The following is an 18701-nucleotide window of genomic DNA, read 5'->3' as shown; positions in this document are numbered from 1 at the left end:
CTCAGGGGAAGAAGGCTGAGATGTGCCTAATACAGAAAAGTGTGTTAGATAAGTTTCATTTAGGTACAAGTTATAGAGCTGTTGGCCATGGATTCAATGTTATTGAATCAAAAATATTGTACATCCAGGAAAAAGGAAGAGGAAATTTGGTAATCTATAGGTGAGACCTCTCTAGGAAGTGCTAAAGTAAATATGAGTCGAGGCTCAAAGGACCCTAATCCTGTATTTTCCCTAGGAGCAGTATTAACTATATTCAGCTTTATTTTTGTGGTGACAAAGAATATAATTACTGTAATTGATGGGAAGCCATTACACCATATACTTTATCCTCCCTAAATTTCAGGGATAATACACTTTCTAGTTCCTCTATTTCTCAAAATACTCCTTCCTTGTCTCCTTCATTCTCCAAGGATCTATCCTTTGTGAGTCAGTTAGTCAAGAAGCATTTATTAAGTGCTTACTATGTGCCAGAAACTGTGCAAAGTTCTGGGGCAGAAAGAGGGCAAAAAGATGCTCTTAGCCCTCAAGGATACCTTATTCTAACAAGACAATATGTAAATAATGAGGCACATACAAACTATATAGTGTGAATACAAGATAATCTCAAAGGAAAGACAGTAGTAGTAGAAGGTGGTTGAAAAATGGAACCAGAGAAGTCTTCTTTCAAAAGGCTGAAAAAATTCAAAAGATTGGTGCTCTTTTCCTTTCTCTACACTCTCTCCATTGGCATGATCATTTATTCCTATCCTCATGGTTTCGACTACGACTTCCCTGCAGCTCATCCCAAATCTTTGTATCTATTCATCTTTTCTCAGTTCCAGACCTTCATCTGTGACTGCCTTCAAGACATTGCTAACTGGATGTATCACTGGCACCTCAGACTCAATATATTCCATATCTCAAGATGTTACCACACAAAATGTCAGCCTGTTCCTCATTTCTACTTCTGGTGCTATTGTGTACCCTTAGCTTATTACCTCAAGGTTATCCTTCAATCAACATGATGAACATGGTCTCCAACAAAAAGAGGCAAAAAGGCACCTTTCTTCTTTGCAAAAAGGGGACTATGGGTATGAAACATTGTACACTATTATGCTAGACTGAGTATATGTGTGAGTTGATTTTGTTGAAATTTTGTATTACAAGTGACAACTTATTGGGGAGGATTGAGTGATAAGGTTAAAATGAGGGTGATATAGAGAAACAACAGTCAATGACTATAGTAATCTACTGTTTGATAAACACAAAGACTCCAGCTTCTGGGACAAGAACTCACTATTTGACAAAAACTGCTGAGAAAACTGGAAAATAGTATGGCAGAAACTGGACTTAGACCAACATCTTACACCATATACCAAAATAAAGTCTAAATGGGTATACAATCTAGTTAAGAAGGCTGATACTATAAGCAATCTGGGAGAGCAAGGAATAGTTTACCTGTCAGATTTATGGAGAAGGGAAGAATCTATGACCAAACAAGAAATAGAGATCATTACAAAATGCAAAATGAATAACTTTGATTACATTAAACTGAAAATGTTTTATACAAATAAATCCAATGTAACCAAGATTAGGAGGGAAATGGAAAATTGGGAAAGAATTTTTGCATAAAGGTCTCATTTCTAAAATATACAGAAAACTGTGACAAATTTATAACCATACAAATAATTCCCCAATTGACAAATGGTCAAAGGATAAGAACAGGCATTTTCAGAGGAAGAAATTAAAGATATCTATAAGCATATAAAATGCTCTAAATTACTATTGATTAGAGAAATGCAAATCAGAAAAACTCTGAGATACCACATCTCACCAGTCAGATTGGCTGCAATGACAAAACAGGAAAATGATAAATGCTAGAGAGGATGTGGAAAACTTGGAACACAGATGCATTTTTTGTGGAGTTGTGAACTGATCCAACTGTCCTGGAAAGCAATTTGGAACTATGCCCAAAGGGCTACAAAAATACATACCCTTTGACCCAGAAATACCACTTCTAGGGCTGTATCCCAAAGAGGTCATGCCAGTGGGAAATGGACCCATATGTACAAAAATATTTATAGCAGTTCTTTTTGTGGTGGCAAAGAATTGTAAATCAAGGGGATGCCCATCAATTGGGGAATGACTTAACAAGTTGTGGTATATGAATGTAATGGAATACTATTGTGCTATAAGAAATGAGGAGCAGATGGACTTCATAATAACCTGGAGAGACTTATATGATCTGATGCTGAGTGAGGAGAGCAGAACCAGGAGAACTTTGTACACAATTATAGACACATTGTATCTGTGACAAGTAACTGATAAACCAGACTCCTCTCAGCAATGCAAGGTTAGAAGACAACTCCAAAAGACTCATGGTGGAAAGGGCTAGCCACATCCAGAGAAAGAACTACAGTCTGAATGCAGATTGAAGGAAACTATTTGCTCTCTCATTTGTGTTTTTGTTTTGTTACGTTTGTTCTTTCTCGTTGTTCATTCCATTGTCTATAATTCTTTACAACTTGACTAATGCTTAATGTGAAGGTATTTGTAGAACATATATCAGATTGCAGGCATCATGGGGATGGGGGGCAGGGAGGAGGGAGAGAGAGAGAGAGAGAGAGAGAGAGAGAGAGAGAGAGAGAGAGAGAATGTGGAACTCAAAGGCTTGTGGAACTGAATGCTGTAAACTGAAAGTATATACATTTTTTAAAAAGATAATTGGAATAGCAATAAATAAAATGAAGGTGATATAAAAAGATATCAATAATTACTTTTAAATTTAAAATTCACTGATCAATAATTGATCAGATTTGAAAAGCAAGTGAGGGGAAAGAGTAAATCTCTATAAACTTCTCATATCCATCATCTGCTTTCTACCCTAATACAGGTTTTCATCACCACCTGCCTGAACTTATCTTAGACTAGGTTTTCTCCTTCTTTCTTGCTTTCCCTCCTACTTTCAATTTTTTCTTCACAAGCCAATCCTAAAATAATCTTATTCACAGATCTGATCATGTCACTCTCCTGTGCCAAAATCTTCAGTAGCTTTTTATCAAGCATGGAATGAAGTTCACATTCCTTTGTCTGCAATTTTCTAACTTGTTATCTGGTCTTATCTCAGATTATTGCTCTCTACATACTTTACACTCCTGCCAAGCTGAGCTCCCCAACACCATTAGCTTCCTTTGTATTTTCCTTTCTCCATATCTTTATCCAGGAAGTATCCCTCCAGAAGTCCTTGCCCTACCTCTCTTCACCTACTAAATCCAAATCATTCTTTAGAATCCAGCTTAAAGTACTGATTCACCAAAAGGATTTCCCCAATACATCATTTGGCAATGATTTTGCCCTTGAGCCCCACAAAATACTTCGTTTATGACTTCTGTGTAAATATAATATTTTGCATGATAGTTATCTAGGTATGTCATATCCCCCTGCAGGTCTATAAGTTCCATGAGAACAAGAACTGTGTTGCAACTAAACTTCTCCCCCCTTCCTTATCTCTATTTCTCATGTATCTTCTGCTGCTATTTCCTCCACCCCTGTCTCACACGATGAAGTGGACTTACTCCTTAGCAAAGCATTCTTCTACTTCTGCAAGTGATCCCATTCCTCCAAAAGAATTCCTCCTCTGTCATTCCCACTCTGTCACTTATTTTTAGTCTCTCCCTCTCTACTGTGTCATTGCAAGGCAATAGCCTACAAATATGTCCATGTTTCCTCCATCCTGGAAAAATCTTCACTTCATCCTCCCATCCCTGCTTACTGTTATCTTATATCTCTTCTGTCCTTCATAGCTAAATTCCTTGAAAAGGCTGTCTATAATAGGTGCCTCTACTTTCCTTCTTCTCACTATCTTCCCTCACAATTTGGCTTCAGACCTGATCATTCCTATAACTGTATAGAGCCACCGAATCCTCCCAGATCCTCAGGCTTACAGCCTAAGAGGCATTCTGGACTCCTTACTGTCTCTCACTGTGTCGCCCCCTGGATCCAATCTGTTGCCAAAGTCTGTCCATTTCACCTTTGCTTTCACCTCTTGAATATGACCTTCCCTCTGTTCTACAAACAAGGTGCCCCATCTCTCGGCTTCAGGAATTTTCTCTGGCCATTCCCAATGCTTGGAACACTCTCTATCCTCCACTCTGACTAGGGACCTCCCTGACTTCCTTTAAATCCAAACTAATCCTACCTTCTATAAAAAACCTTCCTTAAACTCTCTTAATTTTAGTGCTTTCCCTCTGTTAACAATTGCCTGTTTATATTGTATATAGTTTGACATATATATATTTATTTGCTGTTGACTCCTTTATTAGATTGTAAGTTTCTTGATGACAGGAACTGTCTTTCACCTTTTTTTTTACTCTTAGGACAGTGTCTGGCACATAGTAGGCACTTAATAAACATCTATTGATTGATTGATTGGTTTATCTCTCTAGCACAGGTCTCTCCCCACTCCAGTAATCCTCCACTCAGTTGTCAAAATTATCTTCCTAAAACACAGATCTAACCACATATCCTCCATACTCAATAAACTCCAATGGCTCCCTATTAACGCCAGGATAAAATACAAAATCCTCTCTTCATTCAAAGCTGTTTATAACTGACACCCACTCCATTTCAAGTCTTCTTACACCTTCGCTTCACCCCCACCCTAAATACGCTGTGATTCAATGACACCGGCCTCCTTTTCCTTCTTTGAACAAGACACTCTTCATCTCCCAACTCTGGAGTTGACATTTTCAATGGTTCTCCCTTAAGTCTGGAATGTTCTCCCTCTTCATCTCCACTTCTTGACTTCTCTGACTTTCTCTAAATCTCAGTTAAAATCTCTCTTTCTATAGGAAACCTATACCAATCCCCTTTAATTTTTGTCTCTGTTTATTATTCCTCACTTATCCTCTGTGTGTGTATGTGTGCATATATTTGTGTGTATGTATACATATATACATTTTTTTGGTTGTTGTTCATTCATTTTCAGTCATGTCTGACCCTATTTGGGGTTTTCTTGGCTAAGATACTGGGGTGATTTGTCATTTCCTTCTACAACTCTTTTTACAGATGAAGCAACTGAGTCAAACAGGGTTAAGTGACTTGCCCAGGGTCATATAACTAGTAAATATCTGAGGCCAGATTTAAACTCAGGAAGATGAGTCTTCCTGACTACAGGCCCAGCACTCTATGCCACTTAGCTCACACACACACACACACACACACAGACTCACAGAGACACATATGTGTGTGTCTATATGTATGTGTGCATGCATGTATTTGTGTACCTTGTTGATTACAGTTATTTGCGTGTTTTGTTGCCCATTAAATTATGAGCTACTTGAGGGTATAGAGACTATCTTTTTACCTTTCTTCATGTCTCCAGCACTTATAACATGGATTCTGGCACATAATAGGTACTTAATATTTATTGACTAACATTTGAAAGTCATTGGTTGTTTAGATGTATTCTAACCTGATTAAGGCATAGGTAAGGGCTAACATCTTACCACTTCCTTTAAGTGAAATGGTATAATCGTTAAAGCTGACCCTCACTCATACAGACTTATTACACATTACTTCCTTTAAAGAATTTTGTATTTTGGCCCAATTGGCCATCTTGCTGCTGCTCACACGTGACATTCCACCTGCTGTGCCTTTGTACACACTGTCCGCATGCCCAGAAACCTCATCACCTCTGCCTCTTAGAATCCCTTTTTTTATCTACTTCTACATACATGTCTTCAACCTCTCCTGCCTCACCACTATAGAATATAAGCTTCTTGATGGTAAGGACTATTTCATTTTGTCTTTGTATGCCTAAGACCGGGCACATAGTAAATACTTACTAATGCTTATGGATTGGTGACTACAAGGAGATCCCTACCCTTAAAATAACAAGTAGGAGGTATAGAGTACAAAATTCTAACCAGGAACAATGGTCTTCCATGATAATGTAGAGGGAACAGTATGCCTTGACCCCAACTGGCAATTCTGAGTTCTTCCTGAGCTGAGCCACCAATCTCATGGGTATCAACCCTTTCTTTTATAACAAGATAAAATTAAGTCCCCTCCTTATCCCCACCCTGATATATTCCAGTTCCCCAAAACAGGACAATAGCAAGATCCAAATAGAATAAACTTTCATACACCTTAGAGAAAACTCAGTACTTTTTCAGGTTAAGCATCTCCTTGCCCCATGGAAGAAGGTGATCTGAAGACATTTCTTCATATGCCAAGCATTTTAGAAAACAAGTTGTAAACAGAGATAATTTCCAGGGTATTAGAGAATTGCTATTGGAAGAAAAGAGGTCTGTGATCGCTGGGATTATATGCTTCAGGCTGGCTGGCTGAGATCGCCTCCATCACTTTCCAGTATGAGTAGACAGTAGCTTAGAGTTGTGTCATATTAAATAACATGCCCAAAAAAATCCCATCATAAATCTTCCTATGACAAAGAAAATGATCAAAATAGAAGATGAAGTAAAATACCACATGATGACAGGAAATAATACACTTGTGGTTAACAAGTGTTTCCCGAATAAAACTTGTGTCTCGATGGAAGTTGAGATAGGCAACTAAAACATATTTTTCACTGCAACACATGAATCATCATTTAAGATACTTTTTTTCTGTCCCATTACCTTTTAGTCAATTATTATTGCTTTTAGGAACATTATTAGTGTCAGGAAAAAAATTAAGATTAATTTAGGGGCCTAAAATGTCACTGGTCTGGAAGCAGTAATTAGGTTATGATATAGATCATCTAACTGGTAAATATTTAGGCTTACAGTTAAACAAGAAGTTATTTTCAAAGACTGCCACTCCTGAGGACATAGGAAGGAGAGAGTGTGGGCCGGAAACAGAGCAAACAAGGTCAGGGCAAACTTCTACTAAACAAGGAGACCAGATGAACAGGGATGTGTCCCCACAGGCCCATCCCTGCCCACAGTAAATACCCAGGAGCCATTGCACAGGCCTCCAGGGAAGGCATTGTAATAGAAAGAATTCTGTTCTTGGAAGTTAAAAGGTTTGGGCTCTAGTCCTTGATCAACCATGAAAACTCACTGTGTGACTTTGTCTAAATTGCTTCCTCTCTCTGAAAGACAATGTGGTATAGTAAATAAAATGCTAGATTCAAAGTTAGAAAGACCTGGGTTCAAAACATGACTTCAACATTAACTAGCTGTGTGACTGTGGGAAAATTTCAGAACCTTAATCTTCTCATTTGGAAAATGGAGATAATAATTCCTATAAAGCCTACCTTATAAGCCTTGTTGCATGGCTCAAATGAGTCAAATGTTTACATACACATGTATGTAAAGTGCTTTGCAAACAGAAAGCACTCTAATTGTCAGTTATTATTTCTGAGACATAGCTTCTTGCCTACAAAATAAAAGTGTTGGCTTTGATGATCTTTAAGGGTCTTTTCTAGTTCTAGGATTCAATCAATTCTATGGGTGGATTATCCACTTTTGGAATCATCTATAAAAATAACCTCTGAGGCTTTCCTGGCCTGGTGACAAGTGCACAGGATGGAAGGAAGGAAGGAAGGAAGGAAGGAAGGAAGGAAGGAAGGAAGGAAGGAAGGAAGGAAGGAAGGAAGGAAGGAAAGAAAACCTACACTTTGCTAATAGAAGAAGTGTATCTTAAACAAAGGGAGTTCAAGTTCCACTTGACTCTGCTCTGGTCAGGCCATATTTGCAGCATTGTGCTCAGTTCTGGGTGCCACATTTTGGGAAGGATTTTGACAAATGCATATTAAGGGTACTGGAGACTATGCCACATGAGAATGAATTAAAGGGATTAAAAATGTTTCTTCTGGAGAACAGGGAATTTACAGAGGATATGATAACTCTTTTCAAATATTTAAAGAGTTGTGAAGAAGAAAAATTATTCTTTTTCTCTTCACCTTTGGAGAGTAGATCTGGAAGTAATGGATGGAAGTTGCAGAGAGGATGATTTATAATGGATAAGAGGAAAAAAATAACACCAAAAACTTTCTAATAATTAGAGCTGTCTGCAATGTGGAATGGGCTGCTTTGGGAGGTTGTGAATCACTCTAGAAGTCTTCAAAAGGAGTCTAAGGCACCACTTGTTGAATACTCCCTGGAGGTAATTTTTGTACAAAATTGAATCAAACGAGATGAACTTTGAGGTTCCTTCCAGCTGAGATTCAACACTTATGGTGTGGCTACTATGTGAAAAATGCCATGAGAGGTGTTGGGGGTAGTTCTGTGCTTCCACGATATATTGATGCTTTAAAAAGAGAGGCAAAAACTGAGACTTTCATTTTAGACATTTTAAGGAAAACTGAGAAAAGCAGAGACAAAGAAGTGAAAAAAAAAAAGAATCAAACTGACAGTAAGCCACAAAGAAGACGATTCAGAAAAATAAAGGAAACCAAAATAGAAATGCTGGCAAGTATATCAACTATACCCATCAGCAATAAGGCAGTCTACACTTCCTTTCTTGATGTGGATGAAAATGCCAGCCACAAGGAGCTCCTCCCTCTAGTTTCTGGTGCCACCATGTGGCCATTTTCAGAATTTAAAGGGTCAATTTCACATAGATTTTAGCAACTTTTCTAATTTTAAAATATTTTTACTTTATAATTTGATTTTCAATTTTCAAGAATATACTTTTTTATCTCTCTACTCACTGGGGCCAAGGGGTGGAGGGAAGATAAATAAAAAGAAATGCAGAGCCACTGTATAACATAAGCACAGTCAAGCAAAATACTTTCCCACATTGGTCACAACCATAACCATATTTCTTATTCTATGTATTAGTGTAGCATCTTTCTCCTATGAGGTGTGAATAATCCTTCCCCAATACTCTAGAATAAGATGATCAGATTTCTTAATTCTTTCATAATTGTTTTTATAATATTGATGTTACATACAGTATAAATATTTCTTCTGTTTCTAGTTGCTTCAGTCAGTTAATCAGTTAACTGGTATTAAGTGCTTACTGTGCACCAGAAGTTTTGCTAAGAACTTCTCCCTGCATCTGTTCGGATAGATCTTTCCATGCCTTTCTAAAACCATATTGTTCCTCACTTCTCATAGTATAATAGTGTTCCATTACATTTGTATGTGACAATTTGCTCAACCATTTCCTGGCAGATGAAAGACCCCTTAGTTTTATTTCCCAGTTCTTTGCCTCTACAAAAAAAGCTGACATATATGTGATACATATGTATATATGTGTATATATGCACACACGTATGTGTGGATACAAGTCAATGAGTATGTGTATTTACACATAGCACCTTTTTTTTCCTTTGATCTCTTTGGGATACAGACCCTCATAGTGGTAACTTTCTATGCATGATTCCATTTAGCTTTACAGAATGGCTGAATCAAGTCCCAGCTCTACCACAAATGCTTTAGTCTAAGCCTATTTTTCCACAGTCCCTTTAACTTTTATCTTTTTGAGTTTGTTTATTTGTTTTTGTATTTTTGATAATCTGATGAGTGTTGAGGTGAAATCTTGGAATTACTCTAATTTGTATTTCTCTTGTAGTTATTTGGAGCATTTTTTTTTCATAAGGCTGTTGATAAAAAGGGATTCTTCCCTTGAGAATGGACTATTCATATCTTTAGATTAGATCTGCACAATGTGGCCATGGGTAGGAACCAAAATTAAAATAGGCTACACTTTTACAGGCCACAGGTAGATTTTTAGCAGCTCACTTTCCAAGTAAAGATATAATTGATGATTAAACTAGTTTGCAAATAAATAATATAAAAAAGAAATTTCAATTAATATCAATTAATGGCACTTACTACTTAAGATTTTTATTTATCATGAAATCACATTAATGTTAAAAAATTACTTTGCTAAGTGGTACAAGTTTTAAAACATTTTCAGGTTTTCTTACTGTATACATTTAGTTAATGGGACATATTACACTCCTAGTCAGCAATCAGTTTACCATCAGCTGCTCTTCACTGCACGGTCATACAGGACAAACTTATATTCTCAAGAACACTTTTTTTATTGGGACATAATCCAGAAACTGCAATCAGCAAACACTTCTGTATGAAGTCACCTTCAGTAAAAGACTTCCCAGAAGCAGCAATTGCATACAAAGAAATGCTGAACTGAGCTTCTGACCTTGGAGAGAGTGCCAGCCGCTCAAGTAACTTGGAGGGCGGCCACACAGCAAGAGAGAAGCCCACACATGGTTGCCACTCATGGCATAGTGGGCGTCCGCTGCATTGGTGCATGGTTACACTCACTTTCTCTCTGTTCAACACCAGTAACAGCAGAAAAGTCAATGAAAAGATGACTCACTGCTCCCAGACTAGAGACAGACTAACTATGATTGACTGCCGTGGGTCACGTAAGAAAGAGGAGATCCTGCACAGCAGCAACCCACCTCCAAGCTACATGATGGGGACAATAGTGACTAGTGAAAGGCAGGTTAAATGAGGCACTGATAAAGCTCTCATTACATCTTTTTTTTTTTTTTTTTGCCTTTTGGAGGGCAATTGGGGGTAAGTAACTTGCCCAAGGTTACACGGCTAGTTTTTTTGTGTGTTGTGTCTGAGGCCAGATCCGAACTCAAGTCCTCCTGATTCTGGGGCTGGCACTTTGCTCACTGCGCCACCTAGCCACCCCCATACTCATTACATCTTTACTTTCTTTTCCACTCTACATTTTTCCTGGGCTGCCTGAAATCCCTTGGTGGGCCACAAGCAACCCAGAGTCCATATGTTGTGCAGGCCTGCTGTAGACCATTTGTCAAAGAGGGAAATAGTTTTTGCTCTTATAAATTTGAATCTATTGTTTATATATCTTGAAAACTAGATCTTTAGCAAAGAAACTTGCTAAATATTTGCTAATATTTGCAATATCCCCACACTCCAGTTGGATTATTTGCATTACAGCTTTTAAAATTTTGTCAGGTAGACTCATCTGCATGAATCCAAATTTGGACTCAGACAAATTACTATTTGTGTGACATGGGCAAGTCACATAATCCTCTTTGCCACAGCTTCTTATCTGTAAAATGAGTTGAAGAAAGAAATGACAAACCACTGCACTATTTTTGTCAAGAAAACTGCAAAAATAGGGTCACAAAGAGTTAGATATGACTGAAAAGATTCAGCAACAGTAAAAATTCATCCACTTCATTAATGTGTCCATTTTATTAGAATATAATTGGGCAAAATATTTTCCAACAATTTCCTTTATTTTTTATTCATATATTGTGAATATTTTCATTTTTATACTGATAATCAGGTTTTGTTTTCTCTTTTCAAAATAAAATTAGTGTTTTATTTGTTTTTAGAAAACAATTTTACAGAAATTTTCTAGTTATTTTTTTCTGTTGCATGCCTAATTTTACCTGTTCTTTCTCTATTTTGTCGCTGAAGGTGTTTAGAGATATTTTTCCTAAGCACTATCATGACTGTATCATCCAAATTGTCTTATGTTGTGTTATTGTTATCATTATCTTTAATGAAATTATCTATTGATTTTATGATTTCTTTGACTCATCAATTCTTTAGCTCTAGTTAATCAGTCTTCAATTGATTTTAACACTTTTTTCCAGCCATTCTTACATAAAATGTTTAATAGTTCTCATTTTTGCAATTTTATGAGATTTAATATCCCTACACATAGTCAGCTTTTTAAAAGGTACTATACACAGTAAGATATACATACACACGTGTGTGTGTGTGTGTGTGTGTGTGTGTGTTCTCTTTCCTATCCCTATTCATTAGTTAACTGATATCTACAAATCTAACTTTTCCAAAATTCTACTCAGGTCCATAACATCTTTATTGTTTATTATTTTGGTTAGTTTCTCTAGATCTGAAAGGGGTACATTGAAGTTCCCACTATTTGTACTATCTGTTTCACCTTTTAATCGATTTAATTTTTCCTGTATCAATATGCTATACGATTTAATGCATTTTTGCTAAATGTTGATATTGATTCACGTCTGATACTTTTTAAAAAACAATTTGTAGTTTTCTTGCAGTGGTGTGTGTGTTGAGAAAGAGATGTAATGGCAAGCAAGTGGGATTTTACACAAGAATATAGCAAAACATTTTTTTCTTTATCAATACAAACAGAAGGCCCAGAGAGTGATCATTACCCTTAAGCCTGTTAAAGCTCAGAATCCCTTTCTGGAGATCTTTTTAGGATAAGGACGGCTTTTCCTTTCAATGCTAATTTTAATGGAAGAAAGGTAGGAGAGAATTTCTGCAATAGTCTCAACACTCATCATTTTTATAATGAAAGTATGATTAAGTCAGGCAGTGAATCACTGGCATGTGAATATTATATTAAAAGCTTCATGAGGGAAATCTATAAGTTCATCCTCAACCCAAACAATCAAAGGCATCCAAGAAGTAAAATGAGTCAGTTATTAGCATCCTTTATTGTTGCTTGCCTTAAAGTGGTTCTTTCCTAGACTCACAACTGTCTTCAAAGTTATTTTCGTTTAATGGGGAAAACGTTGGTTTTAGAGTGAGGAAGAGTTAACTTTGAAACCTATCTCAGAGACTGTGAAACCCTGGGCAAATCATGTAACCTTTTCTGTGCCTCAGGCTCTTCACAGGTAAAATGAGGGGGTTGGATTTGATGACCTCCAAGTCCCCATCAGTTCTAGGTCTATGATCTTACAATCTCACAATCTTTTCTAGCTCTCTAGCTATAATCATACGATCCAGGCTCCAAGGAAAGCAATCATTGCTCTAGGGATTCTTAAATTCCAGAAACAAATATGCAAGTATATGCATTACAAAGAAATAACCTGTGCAGAATTTTAAATGTTTTATTTCAAAACTTAGTGACAATATCAAAGTCCACCAAGAGACAGAAAAGTTTAAGAAGATTCTAGTGAACTGGGTCCACCATACCTTGACAAGAATGACCCTCTGTTTAACCCAGCAACCACATCAGACGCAGAGTAAATGAATGTCAATAATGCTTCCCTTCAGAGGGAAGGAGAGATGTGCCATTGACCATGTGTTGTACTCCCTGGCTCCAGCCAAGGGAATAATGACTGAGATGCTTAAAATGTGTGAACAAAGGGTCATGAAAGGGCTGATTTGCTGAATATCTCTTTGAAGACATAAATGGTGCAAAGCTGCAAGTCAGGAAGGAGCTAGCTTCAGCTGAGGAAATATGTGTTCCATGAAACAGTTCTCCAGAGTTTCCACTTTCAGAGGACAATCTAAGAGTTGGCTCATGAGAGTAAATAAAAAGTCTTGCTCAGATGCTATCACTCCTAAAAAAAAAAAAAAAGTGGAGAGTAGGAGGCAGGTGAAAAAGAAAAACAGATAAATATTCAGTTGAGGAATCTTTTAATTTCTTGTCTTTGAAAAAGAAAAGTGCAAGGGCCTAGATTCAAATCCAGCCTCTGATGCTGTATGATTTTGGGCAAGTCACTTACTATACTTGGGCTTCAGTTTCCTCAACTGTAAGAAAAGAACATTGGCCTAAATGAACTCTGAGATCCCTTTCACCTCTAGATTTCTAATCTTATGTGCCAAAATGGACATTTTCATGACCAATGTATTCCATTTTTTTAATTTCTTCTTTCAACTGGCATCATTTTACTATGAGCACACATTGCTTGTAATAGCACAAAATTTCTTCACTGAGGAAACAAACTTTCAACAAATTATTATATAATTAGAATAGATTGTTTTTGTAGATAAACACGTTTTGATTTCCTTTCTTATTTTTATTTTTTTGGAGGGCAATTGGAGCTAAGTGACTTGCCCAAGGTCACATGGCTAGTTTTTTGTTAAGTATCTGAAGCCGGATTTGAACTCAGGTCCTCCTGACTCCAGGGCTGGTATTCTATTCACTGCACCACCTAGCCACCCCATGTGCCACCTAGCCGCCCTGATTTGATTTCTTTTTTTTTTTTTTTAAGCAATTGGGGTTAAGTAACTTGCTCAAGGTTACCCGGCCAGTTATTTCTGGGTGTGGTGCTGAGTGTCTGAGCCCGGGATTCGATCTCCAGGTCTATCTCAACACTGGAACCGGTGCTCTTACTCGCTGAGCCACCTGGCCGCCCCTCCTGATTTGATTTCTTAAAGAAAAAAAAATGTTCAAAAGTTAGTGAAATCACAGTTTGAAGGAAAAGTGACTACTAAGTCATTTTTGCATTTGGGGAATAAAGGTGAGAAATTGTAGACAATGCAATAAAATGTACTTTCTAGAGATTTGCAGTAGTCACTGAGGACCACAACAAAGTATACTAAATAGAAAGAACATCAAAAACAGGACAACTGAAATTGAACGTTGCAAAATTCTCATGATTCAGAATGGCCCAAAGAAGACATAGGAGAAGGTATCTCATTCCTGCTGCTTTGCAGAAGTGGGAAGGTACTGGTATAGAGCACTGAATATATCCAGACATTTTTTAGTATCTTGTTTGTTTTGCTGAATGGTCACTGCCCATTATTTTTTACTCTTATGGAATGATTCTCTAGGAGGGGAAGGAGTGAAGGATATGATGAACAATGCAAGAAACAAGGTATCAATAAAATTTTTCAAAAATGAAATTAAAATGTGTTTTCCCAGAAAAAAAAGGTTGATTCATTTTTAAGGGAAAATGAACAAAAATTATTATCAGTGAAAATACAACTTGAAGAAGTTTATTCTTTCAAAGAATAAAGGTTGGCAGTTGTAGGCAGTTGTACGGAGAGGGAAAGAGATCAATCATTTATTAATCGTATACTATGTGCGAGGTACTGTATTATGTTTTATTCAAATAGTATCTCATTTGTCCTTACCACAACACTCTGAGATAGGTTCTTTTATTATACCAATTTTACAGTTGAGGAAACTGAGGCAGACAGAGGTTAAACAAACTTTTCTAGAGTTATAACACTAGTAAATTACTAGATTTGAATTCTGGTCTTCTTGACTTCAGGACCAGCATTCTGTCCACTGTGTCACCTACTGACTCTATATTGTAGACACTGTAGTAAAATGCACTTTTTATAGAAGTATTATGGCTAGTGAAGGACTCAGGTTTACTGGTAGCACTTAAAAGAACATGCTTTATTTTGGAATAAAGAATTTTATTGACTGTAACAAAGATAGCCAGAGTTGATTTAAATGTTTTCAAAGTTTCCTCTTTATTTTCCCAGTACTCTTTAATTTCATATGCAGATTATTTCTTATCTTTTTTTAAAAGCTGATTTTTTTTAAATCAATTAACCAGGAATTTGACCTTTTCAAACCTGGAAAGACTTACATTAACTGATGCAAAATGAAATGAGCAAAACTAGGAAATCATTGTACACAGTAACAGCAATATTATACAACGACCAACTGTGAATGACTTAGTTATTTTTATCAACACAAGAATCCATTTCTGAAGGACTTATGACAGAAAAATGCTATCAAACTCCAGACAAAGAACTGGTGGAGTCTGAACGCAGATTGAAGCATGTGTTTGTTTGTTTTATTTTTGGTAAATTAATTTTCTTCTTCTTGGCTTTTTTTTCTTTTATTGATCTGTTTTCTTTTGCCACATGACTAATGTGGAAATATATTTTGCATGACTACCCATGTATAATCTATATCAAATTGCTTGCCTTCATGAAGGAGGGAGAGAATTTGGAACTCAAAATTAAAAAAAAAGTTTAAAAATAGTTTTTGTTTTGTTTTGCTTTGCTTTTTGGAGGGTGTGAGAGGAGGGCAATTGGGATTAAGTGACTTGCCCAAGGTCACACGGCTAGTTTGTGTTAAGTGTCTGAGGCCAGATTTGAGCTCAGGTCCTCCTGACTCCAGGGCCAGTGCTCTATTCACTGTGCCATCTAGCCACCCCTTAAAAAGTTTTTACATGCAATTGAAAAAATATAAAAACTTTCACATTAGAAAAAATCTACCTGCTCCCACCTCTACCTTAAACCTACCATAAAAGAAAGAAAAATACAACCTTGTAACAAATATACATGACCACCCCCCCCAAAAAATCTATATGATGATGTTCAAAAATGTCTCAATATGAACCCTGAGTTCCTAATTTTCCTGTTAGAAGGTGGATAGCATACTTCATCATAAGTCATTTGGAATGGTGGCTAGTCACTGAGTTTATCAGCATTAAGTCTTTCAAAGTTGTTTCTTTACAATGTTGTTATTATATAAACTATTCTCTCCTGGTTCCGCTTACTTTCATACAAATTTTTCCAGATTTCTTTGAAACTGTGCCCTTCATTATTTCTCATAGTATAATACCACTCCATCACATTTATATAGCATATTCTGTTCAGTCATTCCTCAAACAATGGTTACTTTTTAAATGTCCAGGCTTTTTGCTACTAAAAAAGGGCTACTAAAATGGAGAGATCTTTTCCTCTTTGGGGTATAGAAATAGTAGTGGCATTACTAGGTATGAAAAGTTTGATAACTTTTGGGGAACAGTTCCAAATTGCTTTGCAGAATGGCTAGACCATTTCATAGCTACACCAATGCCTAAATGTGTCTGTTTCCCATGACCCCTCTAGAATTGGTCATTTTCAATTTTTGTCAACTTTGCCAATCTGATGATTGTGAGGTAAAACCTCAGGGTTACTAAATGTACATTTTTCTGATTGCTTTGAGAATGATTACGTTGTAGTAGATTTTTTTTTTCTTAAAGCAATTGGGGTTAAGTAACTTGCTCAAGGTTACACAGCCAGTTATTTCTGGGTGTGGTGCTAAGTATCTGAGCCTGGATTCGATCACTGTCATCCTGACACTGGAGCTGGTGCTCTTACTTGCTGAGCCACCTGGCCGCCCCTAAGCAATTGGGGTTAAGTAACTTGCTCTAGGTTACACGGCCAGGTGTTTCTGGGTGGATGCTAAGCGTCTGAGCCCGGATTCGATCCCCCAGGTCATCCCGACACTGGGGCCGGTTCTCTTACGCGCTGTGCTACCTGGCCGCCCCTTGTAGTAGATTTTGATCATTTAAAATCTTTGCATAAATGTTCTTCGAGTATGTTGATGTGTAGTTTTATTTCTGCTTTGAGTTTCCCTAGATGTCAAGACCATATTTTTATTATAGAAGAAATTTGGTAAGACCTCTCTTTTCCTATTTTTTTTTTCCTAGAAAAGCTTATGTAATACTTAATTGTTCTTTGAATGTTTAATAGAATTCACTCACAAATCCTTCTGGTCTTGGTTGTTTTGTTTTATTTTAATTTTCCTTTTGGGATTTCATTTATGGAATGTTCAATTTATTTTCCCATGAGTGGGTTATTTAACTTTTCTATTTTTTATTCAGTCAAGCTGGGGATTTAAAAAAATATTCATCCATTTCATTCAGAGGGTTCAATTTTATTAAGATCTACTTGAGCAAAATAGAGTCTAATAATTTCCTTTATTTCTTTTTCATTGGGGGTAAATTCGCCTAATTTGGTTTTCCTATTTCTTTTCTCATATCAAATTAGTCAATGATTTATCTCTTCCATTGTGTTTTTCCCAACCAGTTTCTAGTTTTATTAACTGAATTTGTTCTTTCTATTTTTTTTAAAAAGCAATAGGGCTTAAGTAACTTGCTCAAGGTTACACAGCCAGTTATTTCTGGGAGTGGTGCTGAGTATCTGAACCCGGATTTGATCCAGGTCATCCCGACACTGGAGCCAGTGCTCTTACTCGCTGAGCCACCTGGCCACCCCTAAGCAATTGGGGTTAAGTAACTTGCTCAAGGTTACACGGCCAGGTGTTTCTGGGTGGGTGCTAAGTGTTTGAGCCCGGGATTTGATCTCCAGGTCTTCTCAACACTGGAGCCAGTGCTCTTACTCGCTGTGCTACCTGGCTGCCCCATGAATTTGTTCTTTCACATTTATTATTGTTTTCTATGTTTTTTCAAATTTCTATTTTAAGTTTAATTGGTTTTTTTAATTGCCCCATACATTTTTTCAGTTGCATTGCCAATTTGTTAATTTGTTCCTTCTTTTGTTGCTGAAAGTGTTTAGATGTAAATTTTCTTCCAAAGATTATTTCGGCTTTGTTCCAAGTATTTTGGTATGTTGTCTTATTGCTATCATTATCTTCATGGAATTATTTATTATTTCGATGATTCATTCTTGGATGCACTAGTTGTTACGGTGCAAGTTATTTAATGTCTCTTTTCAGTAGCTCTTCATTTAAACTGATTTTTTTGAAGTTTTGTTCATAAAAGATGTGTTCAATATTTCTATTTTTCCATATTTGTCTGTAAGGTTTTTGTCCTTTAATACATGGTCAGTTTTTGTAAAGGTACCATGCACAGATGAGCAATATGTATACCTTTTTCTATTCCCCTTCAGTAATTGTCAGAGGGCTACAATATAACATTTTTTTTCTAAATTTCTACTCAGGTCCATACTTCTTTCTGGTTTATTTTTGGGTGAGATTTATCTAGATCTGAAAGGTGTATGTTGAGATTCCCCCACTGTCACACTTATACTTTCTATTTCTCCTTTTAGCTAATTTACCTTTTCTTTTAAGTATTGCAATGTTATGCCATATGGGCATATATATTTGGTATTATATTAATCCATTCTCTATGTAACCATTCAGTAAGTATACTTTTTGGTAGAGGAGACCAACCAAGATAGTAGAATAGGAAAAAGTAGTACAACTCAGATCTCTTCTCCCTGCTAGACCACAAAGATCTAGAAAACACACCAGGCTGAGTCCTGATTAGGAAAGGTAAGGAACAAGATCAGAGTGGGTCATTTTTCCAGACAGAGAGAGACAGACAGACAGACAGA

At 36.7% G+C, this 18701-nt stretch overlaps 1 protein-coding gene across 2 annotated transcripts in view; it reads right to left on the bottom strand.

Annotated features, from left to right (window-relative positions):
• Positions 1-18701, bottom strand: part of SLC25A48 (solute carrier family 25 member 48) — a 121500-nt gene that overhangs the window by 24071 nt on the left and 78728 nt on the right. Inside the window, exon 8 of one of the 2 annotated variants that reach the window (XM_069091880.1) lies at positions 12750-13228. The exons of the other annotated variant lie outside the window; for it this stretch is intronic. The gene's annotated coding sequence lies outside the window, so the exon portion shown is untranslated. Of the gene's footprint in view, positions 1-12749; positions 13229-18701 lie in introns of those variants that run through there. 2 annotated transcript variants of the gene reach the window in all.

Source organism: Petaurus breviceps, unplaced genomic scaffold (genome assembly GCF_028583685.1).
Source record: "Petaurus breviceps papuanus isolate PSGF00001 unplaced genomic scaffold, PetGlider_PUasm1.0 189, whole genome shotgun sequence".
In the NCBI taxonomy this organism is placed as follows: Eukaryota; Metazoa; Chordata; class Mammalia; order Diprotodontia; family Petauridae; genus Petaurus; species Petaurus breviceps.
Note: the sequence above shows the minus strand (reverse complement) of the source record. Positions and strands in the feature narration are given on the sequence as shown.